This window comes from Chiloscyllium plagiosum, unplaced genomic scaffold (genome assembly GCF_037043375.1).
Source record: "Chiloscyllium plagiosum isolate Xiang-an unplaced genomic scaffold, Cpla_swu_hap1 HiC_scaffold_21, whole genome shotgun sequence".
NCBI classification, from domain to species: Eukaryota; Metazoa; Chordata; class Chondrichthyes; order Orectolobiformes; family Hemiscylliidae; genus Chiloscyllium; species Chiloscyllium plagiosum.
This window is the reverse complement of record NW_028270159.1, coordinates 84,251,380-84,269,120: the sequence shown is the minus strand read 5'-3', so window position 1 is coordinate 84,269,120 and position 17,741 is coordinate 84,251,380.

Below are 17,741 nucleotides of genomic sequence, written 5' to 3'. Positions count from 1 at the left end.
GTGGAACTAAGAAATAAGAAGTGGATGGTGACATTATTGGGGTTGTAAATTAGGACTCCAAACAGTCAACAGGAGTTACAGGAACAAACAATATCGAGAGAGTTTGGGGAGACTTGCAGGGAACATTCGGGTTGTCATAATAGGGATTTTAATTTTTATAACATAGACTGGAACTGCCAGAGCATTAAGGGATTTGATGGGATGGAATCAATTAAGTGCGTCAGGAAAGTTCCCTCAAGCAGTATATAGAGGATCCTAATCGTGAATTTGATCTACTCTTATGAAATAGGTCAGGATAGGTGAGTGAGGTGACAGTAGATGTGCACTTTGGGACTAGTGACCATAGTTCTGTAAATTTTAAAATAGTTGTGGAGAGGGAAGAAATTGGTCCACAGATTCAAGTTCTAAATTGGGGCAAGGTTAACTTGATGGACTCAGACAGGAGTTTGCAGGGGTTGATCGGAGTAGTCTGTTTGCAAGCAAAGGCACCTCCAGCAAGTGGGAGCTTAAGATCTATATGTTCCTGTGAAGATGAAAGGAACGTTGACAGGAATGAGGAACCCTGGATACCAAGAAATGGTTTAGCTTTGACCAAATAAAATGTGGAGGCGTGGCTCAGGTAGAAGCAGCTTGGATCATGGAAATCCCTGGCGGTGTACAGGAGATATAGCAGTTTACTGAAGAAGGAAATCAGGAGGGTATGAGACAATCTTGACTGAGAAGATCAGAGTGAAGCCAAAGAGGCACTTTAAGTATATTAAAGGAAAATCATTAATTAAAGAGAGAATAAGACTCCTCAAATACCAAAGTGGACATGCATGTGTAGTACCATAAGAGGTAGGCGATGTCCTCAACAAATATTTCTCCTCTATATTTACGGAGGAGAAAGACATGAATATATGGTAATTTGGGGAAATTAGTGGTGATATCTTAGGGACAGTCTGTATCACAGTAGAGGAGGTAATTGATGTACTAGAATCTTTGAAGTTGGAGAAATCTCATGGTCCTTACCAGATATATCCAAGAACACTGGAAGGGGCTAGAGAAGAATTCGCGGGGGCACTGGCTGATAATTGTGATCAAGAAGGACTGAAAAAAAAAATCCTGAGAAATACAGACCAGTCAGCTTAACATCTGTGGTAGGTAAATTACTTGAGAAGATTCTGAAGGATAAGATGTGCATGCATTCGGAAAACAGGGTTTGATTAGGAATAGTAAGCATGGCTTTTTGAGTGGAAGTTCATACCTGAAGAATTTGTTAAATTTCTTCGATGACGTGACCAGGAAGGTTGACTAGGGCGGCCAGTAGACGTCCAAACGTGTGATGCTGGACAAGCACAGCAGGTCAGGCAGCATTGGAGGGGAAGGAAAGTCGACGTTTTGGGCATAAGCCTATCATCAGGAATGTCCAAGGTTTCGATACTCCTGCTTCTTGAATGCTGCCTGACCAGCTAGGCATTTCCAGTGGCACACTTTGCAACTCTGATCTCCAGCATCTGCAGTGCTCATTTTTTCCAAGGGTGGTAGATCTGGTCTATATAGATTTCAGTTACACCAGAAGAGGATAAGGCTTTTCAGCCCCTGGAGTATGATATACAGTTACAGGAGGAGGCCAATCAGCCCTCAAGTCAATAGAACTGATCCATTCTAGTTCATGCAGCAACACGATCAGGCTATTCAGCCAGTTGAAGTCAATAACACAGGAAATGGAAGAGGCAACAAAGTGACTGGACTATGGGGTACACTGGAATAACACCAGGCTATATAGCGTGTAAAACCTGCCCTTCCCTTCAATAAGGTCAGGACTGACCTCTCCCGGCATTAATTTCTCTTCCCTACCCAAATCTTTGTAGCCCTCAACTCCCTGATGTGTCAAGATCCATTAACACCATTCTACTCCCCCAAACATTTCAGAGATGTAGCTGTCTAGGATAGAGAGGCCAGAACAGTTACTACCCTCTGAAAGATGGAAACAGTCCCCACGTATTTACCTTGACCTTTGACATGAACAAAATATATGAGCACAGTATCAGAGTGACTGACCCTGACAGCACTGCAGGGCGTGACTGAGGAATGTGTCAAGGAGACTGAATAACATTGAACCTAATGGGAATCAGTTGTCAACTCCCAAGTGGTTGGGTCATTCAGGACACCATGTGGCTGGTGCAGATCAATCCCAGATATCTATGTTGGCGATCCTCAGGGTAGCTTCCTCGGCACAAACATCTTCAGCTGGTTCATCAACGTCTTACCCTCCGCCATTAGATCAGAAGTGAGGATGCTCAGAAAATATCGCATAAAGCATGAAAACCTGGTCATCATTCAAGCTCATGCTGTTAACGTCGAGCTAACATTAATGTAATAGTACTACTGGACCCTGAACATTTCCAAAGAACTAAAAAAGAGCAGTTCATTCTGTACCTCAAGCTGGTGTCACAGAAATGTGAGAACGACATTCAGCCCATTGAAGCTATTGGATAAGAAGAGGCACAGCCCATTTACTATCTCTTACCTATTGCACAAGAAGAGTTTTTTTAAAAAAAACTACAAATGTTGGAATACAGGAGGCTGGAAGAACACAACAGGCCAGGAAGCATCAGGAAAAGAAGTCCACTCCTTGGGCATTAGCTTTCTTCATGACTGGGAGTGGGGGTAACGGTGTGTACAGATAAAGAGTCGAGTTGCGGGAGTAGGAGGAGGTGGTGTGGTGAAGTGGGGAACACAGGTAGAGGGTACCACCGGTTTGGTCAATGGGAGGAATGAATCCAGTTGACAGCTGGAAGATGGGTTGATCAGAGGAATGGAAGGGGGAGAGGCTGGGAAGGGAGTCGGAGTATTGGAAGGGAGGTTACTAGAAATTGGAGAACTCAATGTTGAGTCCCCTGGGTTGTAGGCTACACCGGCAGAATATGAAGTGCTTTTCCTCCAGCTTGTGCTCCAGTTCGTTGAGGCAATGGAGGAAGTCAAGGATGGCCATGTCGGAATGGGAGTGGGAGGGGGAATTGAAATCGGAGGTGATTGGGAGATCAGATCAACCCTTACGGGCCCAGCTGAGATGCTCAGCAAAGCATTCCCCTTAGTTTAAATTTGGTCTCCCTGACATAGAGAAGACCACATCAAGAGCACCAGATACAGTAAACTAGGTTGGATCTCATCACCGGGCACATCTTCCACAATGACCAATCCATTCGCTAATTTTGTTTCGTGCCACACTCCCCACCAAACCCGTCAATTCCCATTGGCAACTGACCCTGAAGATGAACAAAATACATCACCTGCTGGCACACCACCTCCCTCACCTCCACCCAAGGCCCCAAACAGTCCTGCCACGTGAAACTGAGGTCACCTGCTTCTCCTTCAACCTAGTATACTGCATCAGGTGCACCTGATGTGGTCTTCTCTACAGCGGGGCGAGCAACATAAACTAAGGGCTCAGTTCACCGAGCATCACGGCCGGGCCCACAGCGGCCGACCTGAACTCCCAGTTACCACCTATTTCAATTCCCCTTCCCAATTCCTTTCCAACATGACCATCCTTGGCCTCATCTGTTGCCACAGTGAGTCAGACCGCAAATTGGACGAACATCTTACCTTCTGCCTAGTTAGCCTACAACCTGGAGGACTCAACATTGAGTTCTCCAATTTGAAATAACCTTCCCAGCCATGGCCTTACTCCTTTTCCAGCCCCGCCCTCTCCCTTCCATTCCTCTAAATGACCCCGCCTTCGAGCTCCCAACCGGATTCATCCCTTCCATCGACCAACCAGATTGCACCCACCACTTGTTTCCACCTATCCCATACATCACCATCGTGCTGCTCTCCCCACCCCAACCACTCCCTTCCCTCTTTATCTGCAGTTCCCCCTACCCCCACTCGCAGTCCTGAAGAACGGGTATACTTGAAATGTTGATTTTTCCACCTCCTGATGGGCCCTGGCTTGCTGTTTCTTCCAGACTCCTGTTTGTCTATTATTACACAGGAAGATAAGGAATCTAGTCAGCACAATACGCAGGTAAGCAGCTACCACGGGTCACCCAATAATGGACCTCTTCCCTGGAACAAGGAAGAGGACATTCAGCCATCCGAGACATTGACACACGAGCAGAAGAGGCCATTCAGCCCTTCCAAACTGTTATACTGAAATAGGAGGATGTCATTGATGCTGCAACACTACAAACTAATGAAGCATAGACTGCACAGACAGACTGCTCCATGTTGTGCCTCCTGGCTCCATTGCTAATGTTTCACGTGTGTTACATTAACATGGTTTGCTGATGGTAAGAAGGCAGAGCGGATGGTTTGTGACACATCTCAAGTAGGCATCTCCCATCTCTGAGAATACAGGGCTAGTCTTCTGTATGGAGGTCAGAAACTTTTGAGAATGACCAATCCTGTCTGAATGTGGCTGGTGACAAGTTTGTGAACAACATGATGCTCAGTGCAGGGTCTCACTCCAACCGTGCATTGAGGCGGAGAGAGTTTGTTCAGAGCCTGGAGCTGTCTCTCAACCAACATGGGGGCTCCACAGAGACATGTAAACTATCACAGAGTCATAGGCCCTTTAGCCCAAACTGGTCCATTCAGACTAAAATGTCCATCCATGATACCTCCATTTTCCTGTACTTGGCCCATGTCTTTCTTAATATTTCCTATCATATATTTGCCCAAATGAGAAAACATATATTGCGGGAAATACGTAATATTTCACGGTATCAATGTTTAGTTTTGAAAATAATGAATATTGGTCCATAACGCTCAAGTTTTATTGCAATCACGTTTTATTATTTTGTCGCATTACAGATTAAACAGTCATTTCCTTCACACTCTCCTCGTGGTACCTTCAACGCGGGGATTATTCTGGTGCATTGCCTTTATTCTGTCTCATTGTGGCAAGGAGATCAGTCCTCATAAAGGAGAGAAAATCTGTTCACAGCTCCAAGTACTGTCTCAATATCACTTTACAACTTCAGTAAGGTGTCTTCACACATATACCTCCATCATTTTGCAATGAAGGACACTATACATTTACTGTGCTGATTACCTACTGCCCCGTATGAATTCTATGAGTGGCTCATGACCAAGGACATCCACCTTCTTTTCACCAAGAACACTTCCCATCATCTCGCCTTCTCATAAATACAAACTGAGAAGGATGGTATGTTTTGCCAAATCATTTTGTTGCCTTGAAAAACGCTATGTTTTAAGCACGGCCACGCCAACAACACCACTATTGCCAATGGAGATGGTTGGAGATGCTGCCGAGGTGTAGCTATATTATCTCTGGAATAGTAACCCAGAGATCCCAGGTGATAACCGAGACCCCGGTTTCCAATCCCACCACGGCTAATGTTGGAACTTACATTCAATAAAATATCAGGGATTGAGACTCTAATGAAACCATTATGTTTGTCCTACCTGGCAGACTAATGCATTTCAGGGAAGGAAATCTACTGTCTTCACCCGGTCGGATTTACTTGTGACCCCAGATCCACAGCACTGTGGTTAACACGCAGTTGTAGTTTGAAATGGCCAAGCCAGCCGCTCAGTTATATCACTCACTAAAATTTTCAAATAAATGAAACCGGGCGGACCATAACACTGACTATTTACAGCCCACAGGCTGCAGTGGGTTAAGGAGGCGGCTCACCAACACCTTCTCAAGGACAATCAGGAAAGGAAATTAAATACTGGCCCAACATCCCATTACTGAATAAAAGAAGATGATGACACTCAAGGAAGAGAGACAAAGGGACATAACTCACTTGAAACCGGGACTTTGATGTACTCCTTACATGGGCATGCATTTCAGTAATATGGGAACAGGAAAAAATAAATAAGATGAATCTGGACTTTTATTTCCACTCCAGCTGATCATCAACAATCCCTCTGTTTGTTTCTTTCTCTCTACCTCTCTCTTTCTTTATGTATTAAACTCACTCCTTCTCCCTTTCACAACAGCCATCCCTGTCATCAACATCAAACGCACTGTTTCCCAGCTGCATTCAGTTCTGACCTATGGTGATATGTCACTTCTATTTTTCTCTCGACCTGAGGCTGCTAAATCTGTTCAGTTTCTCTAGCATTTACTCGTTCCTTTTGTTTCTAATTTCTAAGCAGCATTCCTTTTTCTTTCCTCTACCTTTCATAGAATGTCTGCATTATTGGCAGGGCAGCATTTGTGGACCTCACTAAATGCCATTTACTGTGAGGCAATTTCTTAAGGTATTGGGTCTGACGGCAGTCTTAATGCAGATCAGGCAATAATGCGAGATTTCTTCACCAAAGGACAACCGTGAAATAGATAAAGTTATTGACAAAGTGCTGGTGGGATTATACTAGAAAGATTCACTTTTATTTCCAGTTCATGTCATTTGAATTTAAGTTCTGTCATCATCTGTGATAAGATTTGAAACAGTGTCCATAGTGTAGTTTCCTGGGCCACTGAATTACGTGGAAAGCGACATTACTACTCTCACACAGTGTCCCTGTCATGAATTTACTTTGCAGACAAGAACAAGATTTTGATCGAAGCATTTGTAACGGAAAGAGTGATTAGAAGAGAACAGGAACCAATAAAGTCTGACTTTTACCAAGGTATAGATAATGGTTTATTTAGCACTCGCACAGACGTCAAGATGGGGTCTGGCGATACCATGGAGCTGGGAGTGGGTAGCCTTGATGATGGAGAGAATAACAAGACATAAATCAATTCGGGGAAAATAGGTACTTTGTGATTGTGAACAGTCTTGTTTTTAGATGTTTGTGTGGGCGGGAGTGTGGGCGGTTCTGAAATTTGTGGGTAATGAATGGATTTGCATTTGAAACTGAAGACAATAATTTCAGTATTTACTAAATATAGATAACAGAAATAGCACTGAAGTTCACCATGGGATTAATAAATCGATAGAGATGGGGGGATTTACCAGGAACACCAACAATAGCGAGAATGGGATAGTAACCAGCCTGAATAATCAGCAGTACACCGCATATCCAATCTAGTAATATGTACCAATACCAGGAAAGATACAAAAAACCCCAAGATAAACTCCTGTCCATTGTTGCAGCATTCCATTCTACTGTTCTCAGATTTTGATCCATTGTTGGCATATTCCAGTCTAATGCTCTCAGATTCTGATCCATTGTTGGCATATTCCAGTCTAATGCTCTCAGATTCTGATCCATTGTTGGCATATTCCAGTCTAATGCTCTCAGATTCTGATCCATTGTCGGCATATTCCAGTCTAATGCTCTCAGATTCTGATCCATTGTTGGAACATTCCAGTCTATGGTTCTCAGATTCTGATGTCTCCTTTCCCTGTCGCTGCAACTGCTGATCCTTGTCAGTGTTGCTGGTGATACATCTGCAGCAATAATGGGATAACGCATTGGAAGAAGCCCCATACAAATAGAAGATAAAAACCATCCAGTGACATAATTAGGATCCATGGACACTGACATCAATCACAGTCACTGAACAAACAGATCCAGATAACTCCTTTCAGAATGCGACCTTCAGTTTAAAACAACAACTGGATTGAATTAAATGTTGACATCGCTGGCTAATTGTCACATCTCCCATCACCAATTGCTCTCGTGACGTTAATTGTGAGAGAAAAATATGGACGTTTTCTTATCACGGTCTACATCAATCTGCTGTGTTGTTCATTTGTAATCCTGTGACCACCTGAACGCTCCACCATGACCATCCACAAAAAAAAATCACAATCTAGATGTGGTTTCCATGTTGGTCTCTCTTTGACTAGAACTGGCGCCAAGCAACAGATTCTCAGTGGATATATTTGCCCTGACCATACGCAGGATGTGTGGATCTGTCTGGACATTCCACTGGTGACCATGCTGAATCTTCAACACACAATATGATTGAGCACTGTTTTATGTAAACTAACAAACACTTTAATACATTATATTGGCTTTAAAGCAGTAAGACTTACATTTTTGGAATTCAGTCCAAAGCCAAAAGTGGCATGTTCTCACAAAGCCAGTCCTTTTACAGAGTTGTGTTGTCCTTGATTTTTTGAAAGAGGGTCTAAAGGACCCAAGATTCCAATATATCAGAATTTTGAAAGGTTCGTTGGGGTCCTTTTGTTTATACCTAACAGATAATGCCTCATCCAGAAGCCTTTCAAGTCTTTAAAAAGTACCCTGTAAACAAGAGGACCTGTCCAGATCCCTAGCTGGACAGGTTGGATCAGTTCGGGGGTTAGTTGAGTCAGAGTCACTGGACGCTCTCTGCCTCCTTCTGCCCTTCTGACATTATAACCTGTAAGTAGTTGTGTCAGTTTTATTCTTGGTGCTGAGGGGTTTTGTTTATTGGAACTGTTGCAAGTAAATTGGAACAGCATTCTTAAATCGGGATAGCCTGTCAGGTTCGGATACGATACGTTATTCAGGTATTCTGTTTTCGGTTCCTTGTGTTTAATTTGGTAATTTGGCAAATAAATGTCATTTTTTAAAACTCGGCAATCTGACCAGCTAATTCACTAGGGAATATCAGCTATAGGAGAAAGTGAGGACTGCAGATGCTGGAGATCAGAACTGAAAATGTGTTGCTGGAAAGCACAGCAGGTCAGGCAGCATCCCAGGAGCAGGATAATCGATGTTTCAGGCATAAGTCCTTCTTCAGGAATGAGGAAAGTGTGTCCAGCAGGCGAAGATAAAAGGTAGGGAAGAGGGACTTATGGGAGGGGCGTTGGAAATTCGATAGGTGGAAGGAGGTCAAGGCGAGGGTGATAGGCCGGAGTGGGGTGGGGGCGAGAGGTCATGAAGAAGATTGAAGGTTAGGAAGGCGGTGCTGAGTTCGAGGGATTTGACTGAGACAAGGTGGGGAGAGGGGAAATGAGGAAACTGGAGAAATCGGAGTTCATCCCTTGTGGTTGGAGGGTTCCTAGGCGGAAGATGAGGCGCTCTACTCCAACCGTCGTGTTGCTATGGTCTGGCGATGGAGGAGTCCAATGACCTGCATGTCCTTGGTAGAGTGGGAGGGGGAGTTGAAGTGATGGGCCACAGGGTGGTTGGGTTGGTTGGTCAACCTTCAACAAGGAGCAAAGTTACAGTGTGGCAACCTGCTTAAAGTGTTTTGAGGAGTCGGGATAGGTCTATAAAAGATTAGGGGGGCTTTGCGGAAATTAGACAGCGAGTGGCAGGTGTTATTGTCTCTTATTTCGTGTGTTGATTTGGTGAGTAAACAGAGCTTCAGATCGCAATGGTTCTTGTAGGAACCAAACTTGTTTTGGACGTGGAGAATATGACTTTGGGGGTATTATAAAATGCACATAAGCCGCGGGATTTAGATGACAAAGCGAGTTAAAGCTACTGTTTAATGTGAGGAAAGATGAGATGATTGCAGCAGTAATTCAGAATTCCAATTTTCTGGAAACTCCATCAGGATCTGTGAAGATGACTAAACTTCAATCCCAAAAGAAGCAGCTTGAGTTAGAAGCAGAGGTGAAGCAGTTTGAGCTACGACTAAACTCAGAAGAGGAAGCAAGATAACGAATAGTTTTAACAGAGGAAAGAGAAAAATAGTAATAAATAGCTTCAGCAGGAGAGAAAGAGAAAGAGGGAGCATTTGAACTTCAGAGATGGACACTTAGAATGGAAAGTCAGCTTAAAAGGATGAGGATGAAGGCTGAAGGTCAGCTTAGTGAGGAACAGACTGAAGATGGGTAAACCCACGGTCGTCCAAGCCTGGTGACAAACGTGTTTCAGTGTATTCACAGCTTGCCTGAATTTGATGAGTAGGAAAGTGGCTAAATAATTTCTGTGGCCAGTGACCATGTAGGTTTTGTTGACCCAAACAAAACGTGTAGGTAGAGCTCGTGAGGTATGTGTAACACTATCAGAGGAGGGATCTGGGGAGTATGAGGAGAGGAAAATAAACATATGAGCATGTGCCAAAAGTCTACAGACAACGTGAGGAATTTAAGGAAGGATCCTGGTCGAACCCATATTGAGTTTGAAAGAATCAAACAAAGTAATTTTGATAGATGGATTAGAGCTTTAAAACGAGAGCAAACCTATAATGTTCTGAGATAGACAATTACTTTGGAGGAGTTTACGCATTCACACAGTGCAAACTCATTTGGAAGATCATAAATTTATAAAGGCAAGACTGGCAGCTGAAAAGGCTGATGATTATGACTAGTGATTATTGTTATCAAACTTGTTTTGGCTTCCAGAATCAATTTCAGTCCATGATGGATAGAAATTGAGGAAAGAGAAATCCCCACATAGAAAGGGAGACGTAGATCTCGGTGAAGGCAATACTTGAAGGATGCAAAGAAGATTAAAAATAACTCCGGTGTTTTCATTGCAACAAAGTAGGGCACATTAAATCACTGTTTTGGTGGGTTCAGAAAAAAAACATAGACGCAGGAAAAAGGAATAAATCTGGGAGTTTTGATGGAGCGGTAACAAAATGCACAGTGAAAACTAGAAAGCTGCATCAGAGTGTACAATCTGATTGGAGGTTTGTTATGGAGGGAGTGCCGATCTGCTTAGAAAATATACCTGCAAAAGGAAAGTATATTCACATAGGGCAGGTAAAGAGAATGCAATATTAAGAGAAACAGGATCCTCTGTGAATAGATAAGGAGATATGTACTCCTGAAGGAATATTTCCAGAAAAGGTACTGTGAAATGCAATTCACCATGAGACAAAAGCTGCAAAATCATGTAAAATGAGCATAGCGTGTCCAGAAAAGTGTGGGGAAATTGTGGTAGGGGTATTGGACAAACTCTCAGCTCCAGGAATACTGTCATTGCGGAATATATAGCTGATTCAGTGGTAGGATTACTGCTACTCTCGTTGAAAAGCCAGTGGATACGCAGGCAACTGAATCAATGTAGGAGTCTTATCCTTGAAATTTACCTGATTGTGGGTAACAAAGTCCCAACGAAACGAGTTGAAACAGAAAATACCAAAAATGTAAAGATAAGGAAGCTTAAGTGCCATGAGCAGAATCTTTGTTCCATCAGAAAGTTGAGACAAAACAGGAGTAAATAGGTGATCATGTGAATATTTTTTGCTCAACTAAACTAATTGAGTCACGGCAGAAAGATAAAAGTTTAAAGCAGTTGTATCAAAAAGCACATACGTTAGGAATTTTGAATGTATCCCTGAGCGTTATTACCTTAAAACTTATGTCCAAATGAGGAAATAGAGACTATCATATATATTCAAGGAGATGAGAAATGGGAAGAGATTCATCAAATCATATTGCCAATGGTGTACAGAAAGGAGGTCATGCGAATGGTGCATGAGTTACCACCTAGAAGTCAGTTAGGAGTGAGGAAAAAAACACACTGAATACAGAGACATTTTACTGGCCTGGACTGCAACAGGATGTAGTTGAATTTTGCCAGATGCATCGTACATGTCAGGTAATTGGAAAAACACAAGCGATAATAAAACCTGCACCTTTCTGAACTATTCAGGCATTTGTGGAACTTTTTACAGGAGTCTTAATTGATTGGCTAGGTCCCAGAGCACAATCAAAAGAGTGGGCATCAGTATTTTTAAAAAAATAATGGATCCATCGATGAGATTTCCAGAGGCTATCCCAAGGTGCAGTATCACAGCTAAAAGAATTGCAAAGGAATTACTCTTTAAAAAAAAATAGATACGGACTGCTAATGAAGATACAGTGATATCAAGGTTCAAATTTCCCATCTAATTAATCACTATAATGTCTGAAGAATGAAGCAATTCAAATCTACTGCAAACCATCCACAATTGCAGGGAGCGCTAGAAAGATGACATTAAACATTAAAGACCATGCTGAGGGATAATAATCAGGATTATCCAGATGATTTGGGTGAGGGAATTCCATTTGCACTTTTTGTGATCAGGGATGCCCCAAATTAACAGAGCAAATTCGTTCCATTGGAATTATTTTGGGGGCATTAAGTGAGGGGACCATTAAAATCGATTCAGGAGAAAATAGTAAATCAGAGTTCAAAGGCCACACATTTGGACTAGGTCTCAAATTTTAAGGATTGATTAATAACACTGGGGAGTTGGCTAGACAGCATTTAAAAGAAATGCAACATGCAATAAAACAGGAAGCGGACAGGAAATTAAAAAAAATTGCAATTTTGCAATCGGGGATAAGATATTACTGTTACTTCCAGTTATAGGTGAACATTGAAAAGCAAGGTTTAGTAGACCTTATCAAATGCAACAGATATTGAGTGAGGATAACTACTTGATAGGGACTCCAGAATATACCCCTACCTTTTCCTCCGCTACATTGATGACTGTATCGGCGCTACCTCGGGCTCCCATGAGGAGGTTGAACAGTTCATCCACTTTACGAACACCTTCCACCCTGACCTCAAATTTACCTGGACAGTCTCAGACACCTCCCTCCACTTCCTAGACCTCTCCATCTCTATCTCAGACGACCGACTCAACACGGATGTATACTATAAACCGATCGACTCCCACAGCTACCTAGATTACACATCATCCCACCCTGCCCCTGTAAAAACGCCATTCCATATTCCCAATTCCTTCGCCTTCACCGCATCTGCTCCCAGGAAGACCATTACCAATACCGAACAACCCCGATGGCCTCCTTCTTCAAAGACCACAATTTCCCCTCAGACGTGATTGATGATGCAGTCCTCTGTATCTCCTCCACTTCCCGCTCCTCCGCCCTTGAACCCCGCCGCTTAAATCGCTACCAGGACAGAACCCCACTAGTCCTTCCTTATCATCCTACCAACCTCCAGATACATCGGATCATCCTTCGTCATGTCCCCCACTTCGAAACGGACCACACCACCAAGGATATATTTCCCTCCCCACCCCTATCAGCATTCCGGAAAGACCACTCCATCTGCGACTCCCTTGTCAGATCCACAACCCCCCACCAACCCAACCTGCACTCCTGGCACCTTCTCCTGCAACCGTAAAAAACGCAAAACTTGCGCCCACACCTCCCCCTCATTTCCCTCCAAGGCCGCAAGGGATCCTTCAATATCCATCAGAAATTCACCTGCACCTCTACACACATCATTTACTACATCCGCTGCACCAGATGTGGCCTCCTCTTCATTGGGGAGACAGGCCGCCTACTGGCAGAACGTTTCAGAGAATACCTCTGGGACACCCACACCAACCAACACAACCGCCCCGTGTCTGAACACTTTTACTCCCCCTTCTACTCCGCCAAGGAGATACAGGTCCTTGGCCTCCTCCTTGCCAGACCATGGCAACACGACGTTTGGAGGAAGAGCGACTCATCTTCCGCCTCGGAACCCTCCAAACACAAGGGATGAATGCAGATTTCTCCAGTTTCCTCATTTCCCCTCCCCCCAACTTTTCTCAGTGCCATCCCTGAGACTCAGCACCGCCTTCTTGACCTGCAATCGTCATCTCGACCTCTCCGCCCCCACCCGCTCTACGGCCTATCATCCTCACCTTAACCTCCTTCCACTTATCGCATTCCCAATGCCCCTCCCCCAAGTCTCTCCTCCCTACCTTTTATCTTATCCTGCTTGGCACACGCTCCTCATTCCTGAACAAGGGCTTATGTCTTAAACGTCGATTCTCCTTCTCTTTTGATTCTGCCTGACCTGCTGCGCTTTTCCAGCAACTCATTTTAAGCTCTGATCCTCAGCATCTGCAGTGCTCACTTTCTCCTAATGAGGTAGCTGCCCAAAATTGGATAAATGATTGAGTTACCTTTCTGAGAAAAATCGAAATGACCAGAAAGAGTTCTTACTATCTCATGGGGAGATATGCAGACATTAACTTGGAAGTACTCACCTAATTGTGCATAATGTAGCTATAAGAGGTACCGTTACGATTAAGCAACATCCTTACAGGCATCATCCTCTAAAGTTGGCACAGGTTCAGAAGGAGATTGAATGCATGCTCTAAGATGACATAATCAGCATGTGTTACAATGACTGGAAATCAACCATAGTCATGGTGCCAAAGCCAAATGGTACCCAACGATTATGTGTGGACTAACGTAACGTCAATGCAGTTAAAAACATTGATGCATACCCAGATCTATCTGTGGAAGACTGCGTTGAAAATGTGGGACAAGCAACTTACATTTGGTATGGAAAATGTGCCGGCCACATTTCAGGGACTAATCAATATATTGTCGGATTATCCAACTTGTGGTTTACATTGATGACCTTGTGATTTTTAGTGAGTCGTGGAAGGAACACTTCCAGCATCTATCGGAATTGTTTGATCGACTTGGTGATAAACTTAGCGAAAAGTGAATTTGCCAAAGCAAAAGTCATCTTCCTTCGTCATGATATTGGCCATAGATAAATGGTGCCATGAGATTTAAAAGTGAAGGTAATTGGGGAATTTCCTATACCGTTGACAAAAGAAACAGTTCTTGGGACTAAGTGGATTTTATTTAATGTTTGTGCCTCATTTTCGCAGTGTTATTGTTCCAAACACTGAATTGTTAAAGAAAGGCAAGAAGTTTCATTGGACAGAGGACTGTCAGAAGGCATTTGACAGAATTTGAAATATGTGTTAACCACTGCCCCACGATCAGACACATCAAAATATGCAAAACCATTCAAGGTGGATTTAAATGCGAATGATGTGGATTTCGGTGCTGGGCTCCTGCAGGAAATCGATAAGAAGACACAAAGACCTATTGGGTATTTCTCCAAGAAGTTGAATGTTCATTCGTCGAAATATTCAACAGTTGATAAAGAGACTGTGAGCTTTGTGTTGGCACGACAACATTTCAGTGTTTACGTTGCCAGCAACGTATCAGAGACAACCATTTACACTGATCATAACCCAATGAAGTCTTTCTGGAGAAATTTAAGGACAAAAATGCGAGACTATTCAGCTGGGGCCTGTTGTTACAGTTATTCAGTTTGAAAATTGTGCACGTGGAGGTCTTGAAAACGTGATTGCCAATGCAAATGGAGACACTCAATGATGTAAGTACCACACACTGAATCTGGATGTAGTTATGCCTATTTGCATGTTTATTGTAAACAAATGTATATACACACTTCAGAGTATGAACCACTATTTTTGGTGGTTTTGAAAACTGAAGCCATCTATGGATATTGAAGATTCGCTTTTATATTGGGGAAGTTGTCACACAGGGGGTCTCTTTATAAGGTTATGTTGTCCTTGATGTTTTTTCAGAGAGGCTCTAAACATCCCAAGATTCCAACAGGTCTCAATATTGAATGCTTCGTTGGGGTCCTTTGTTTTTTTTGCCTAACAGATAATGCCCCGGACAGAGGACTTTCAAGCCTTTAAAAACACTGGCGCATTCAAGGGGATGTGGCCAGCTCTCCAGCTGTTCAGGTCAGTTCAGTTCGAGGATTCGTTGAGTCAGGTTCAGTGTTGAAACTGGATGCTCTACCCCCACTTCAGCCCTCTGACTTTTTAACCTATAAGGTTATTTTGGTGTAAGGTTTACTCTTTGTACTCAGGGGTTTGTTTATTAGGATTTTTGAAAGTAATTTGGATCAGCATCATTGATTGGAGATAGCCTGTCAGTTTTGGAAAGGATGAATTATTCAGGTACGGTATTTTCGGTTCGTTGTGTTTCATTCCTTATTTTTGCAAACGCATTCTGTTGGTTTAAAAGTCGGCTGTCAGACCAACTAATTCACTCTGGAAGTATCCACTATACACTTACCTTCAACAAATGGCAACATTGCGGTTGGGCTATGGGCTTAAGAATGTTGTGACTGGTCGGGCCTGGTCCATAACAATGTATAATAACCTTGTTTATTAAAAGTCATGAATTAACGAGTAAGGGATGGAATGAATATGATAATGGCTATGAGACAGAAAGGGCTGCGGCCAGTGGCTGAAGTGACCTGAGCGGAGTGCAGCAATATCTCCTAGTCACTAGTATTCAGCCATCACTGTTTCTGACAAATGGAATGAAATGCAATGCAGAGCAAGATAACAGATGACCCCTGGTATATGGAATGTTGAACAACAATGCGAATGGAATAGGGCAATTTTAAATGTGAAGTACATAGTTATATTTTATATATCGAAATTTTAAACACAAGTTATACAGGTTGTTAAGATTGTTTTTATCTGGACGGGATATTCAGAAATAAAACAGACATAGATAACAAAAAGTATTTCATTATTGTGAGTTACAGCAGAGTAAGAGTGAGAATACAGCTCATACCGAGCTGGTACAGAGATCATGGGCTGCATGACAACCACCTTTATTGTACTTATTCAGAGAAATATATTGAAAATGTTCAGAGACTGAGGAGAAAGGTTTCGTCATGAAACGCACAGACAATGTCATAATTAATAAACTATTCATATTTTTCATCAAGTGAAGCTGTGTCTAAAAGGCCTTTTAAATCAAAATCACTTTGATGAGATCCGCGCATTTATTTTCAGAACTTAAAGAAGAAACAGACTCCAGTGCAATGCATGTGTCACTGACACAAGTGATGGGAACAGGAATGGAGGATGTTGTCCAAATATAATCGGTTTCAACATCCAGAGCAACCAAGAAAAAGCAAAATATTAGAGAAAGTTGAAATCTGAAATACAAATGCAATATGAAGCAGGAATGCAACAGATGATGCAGGATCTGGGCAGAGAAGCAGAGTTAACATATCGAGTCTTATATGAACCTATTCTGAACAAGTTATGTTGGACTCAAAAAGAGTTAATTCCATTTTTCTCTGCTCCGATACTGCGAGAAGTGTGGGGTTTCTCTCCAGCACTTTCAATTGTGCAATGACAGGAGACAGAGAGTAATGTTGGGTGGATGCTTTTCGGACAAAAGACTTGTGCCCAGCAGTGTTCCACAGAGGTTGGTTCTGGGTTTTCATTGTTTGTCATTAATGTAAGTTATTTGCGTGAAAATATCGAAGGCATGGTTCATAAGTTTGCGGATGACACCAAAACTGGTGGCACCATGGACAGTGAAGAAGGATTTCTAAGAATACAAAATGATCTTGAGCAAATGGGTCAAGAGATTGACAAATATCAGATAGAGTTCAAGCTGGATGAATGTGAGGTGCAGGCAATAGTGTGTGTTTGTTGCTGTCTAGTGAACCGGGAACGGGATGATTTTATTCCCCATTTTATTGGTTCAAAACATTGATATCCTTCATGATCTTTGAGAGGCCTTACCCTCTCTGTGGTTACTCTCTTGCTGTTAATGTAGTTTCACAATATCTTTGGATTATCCTTAAACTTATCTGCCCATGCTATCTCATATCGCCTTTTTGCTTTCATTATTTCTCTCGAAATAATGCCCCACACTCTCTATATTGACTAAGGGATGAAATTGAATAAAGTTGTCTATATCTTAATTTTAGGTTTTATTTGATTCTTGAATAAAATCTCAATACCTGTCGTTGTTCATTGTTCTTTAAGCTTACCAGCATTACCCTTCACTCTAACACGGACATAATGACTCTCAATTCCCTGCGTCACACTGTTGAATGCCTCCCACTTGTCAGACATCGTTTTATCTGCTAACAGTCTACTCCAATTAACCTTGGTAAGTCTTGTCCCATGCCATTAAAATTTATGGTACTCCAATTAAAACAAACAGTAATGAAAGGCGTATTATTTTCCAGAACCATTATGAAACTAATAGAGTTATGATTGCAAAACCCAAAATATTCCCTCACGTTTACTTCAGTCACTTGCCCTGCCTATTGCACAAAAGAAGGCCTAGTTTTGCTCTTTCTTTGTTAGAATCAACCGCATATTGATGAAG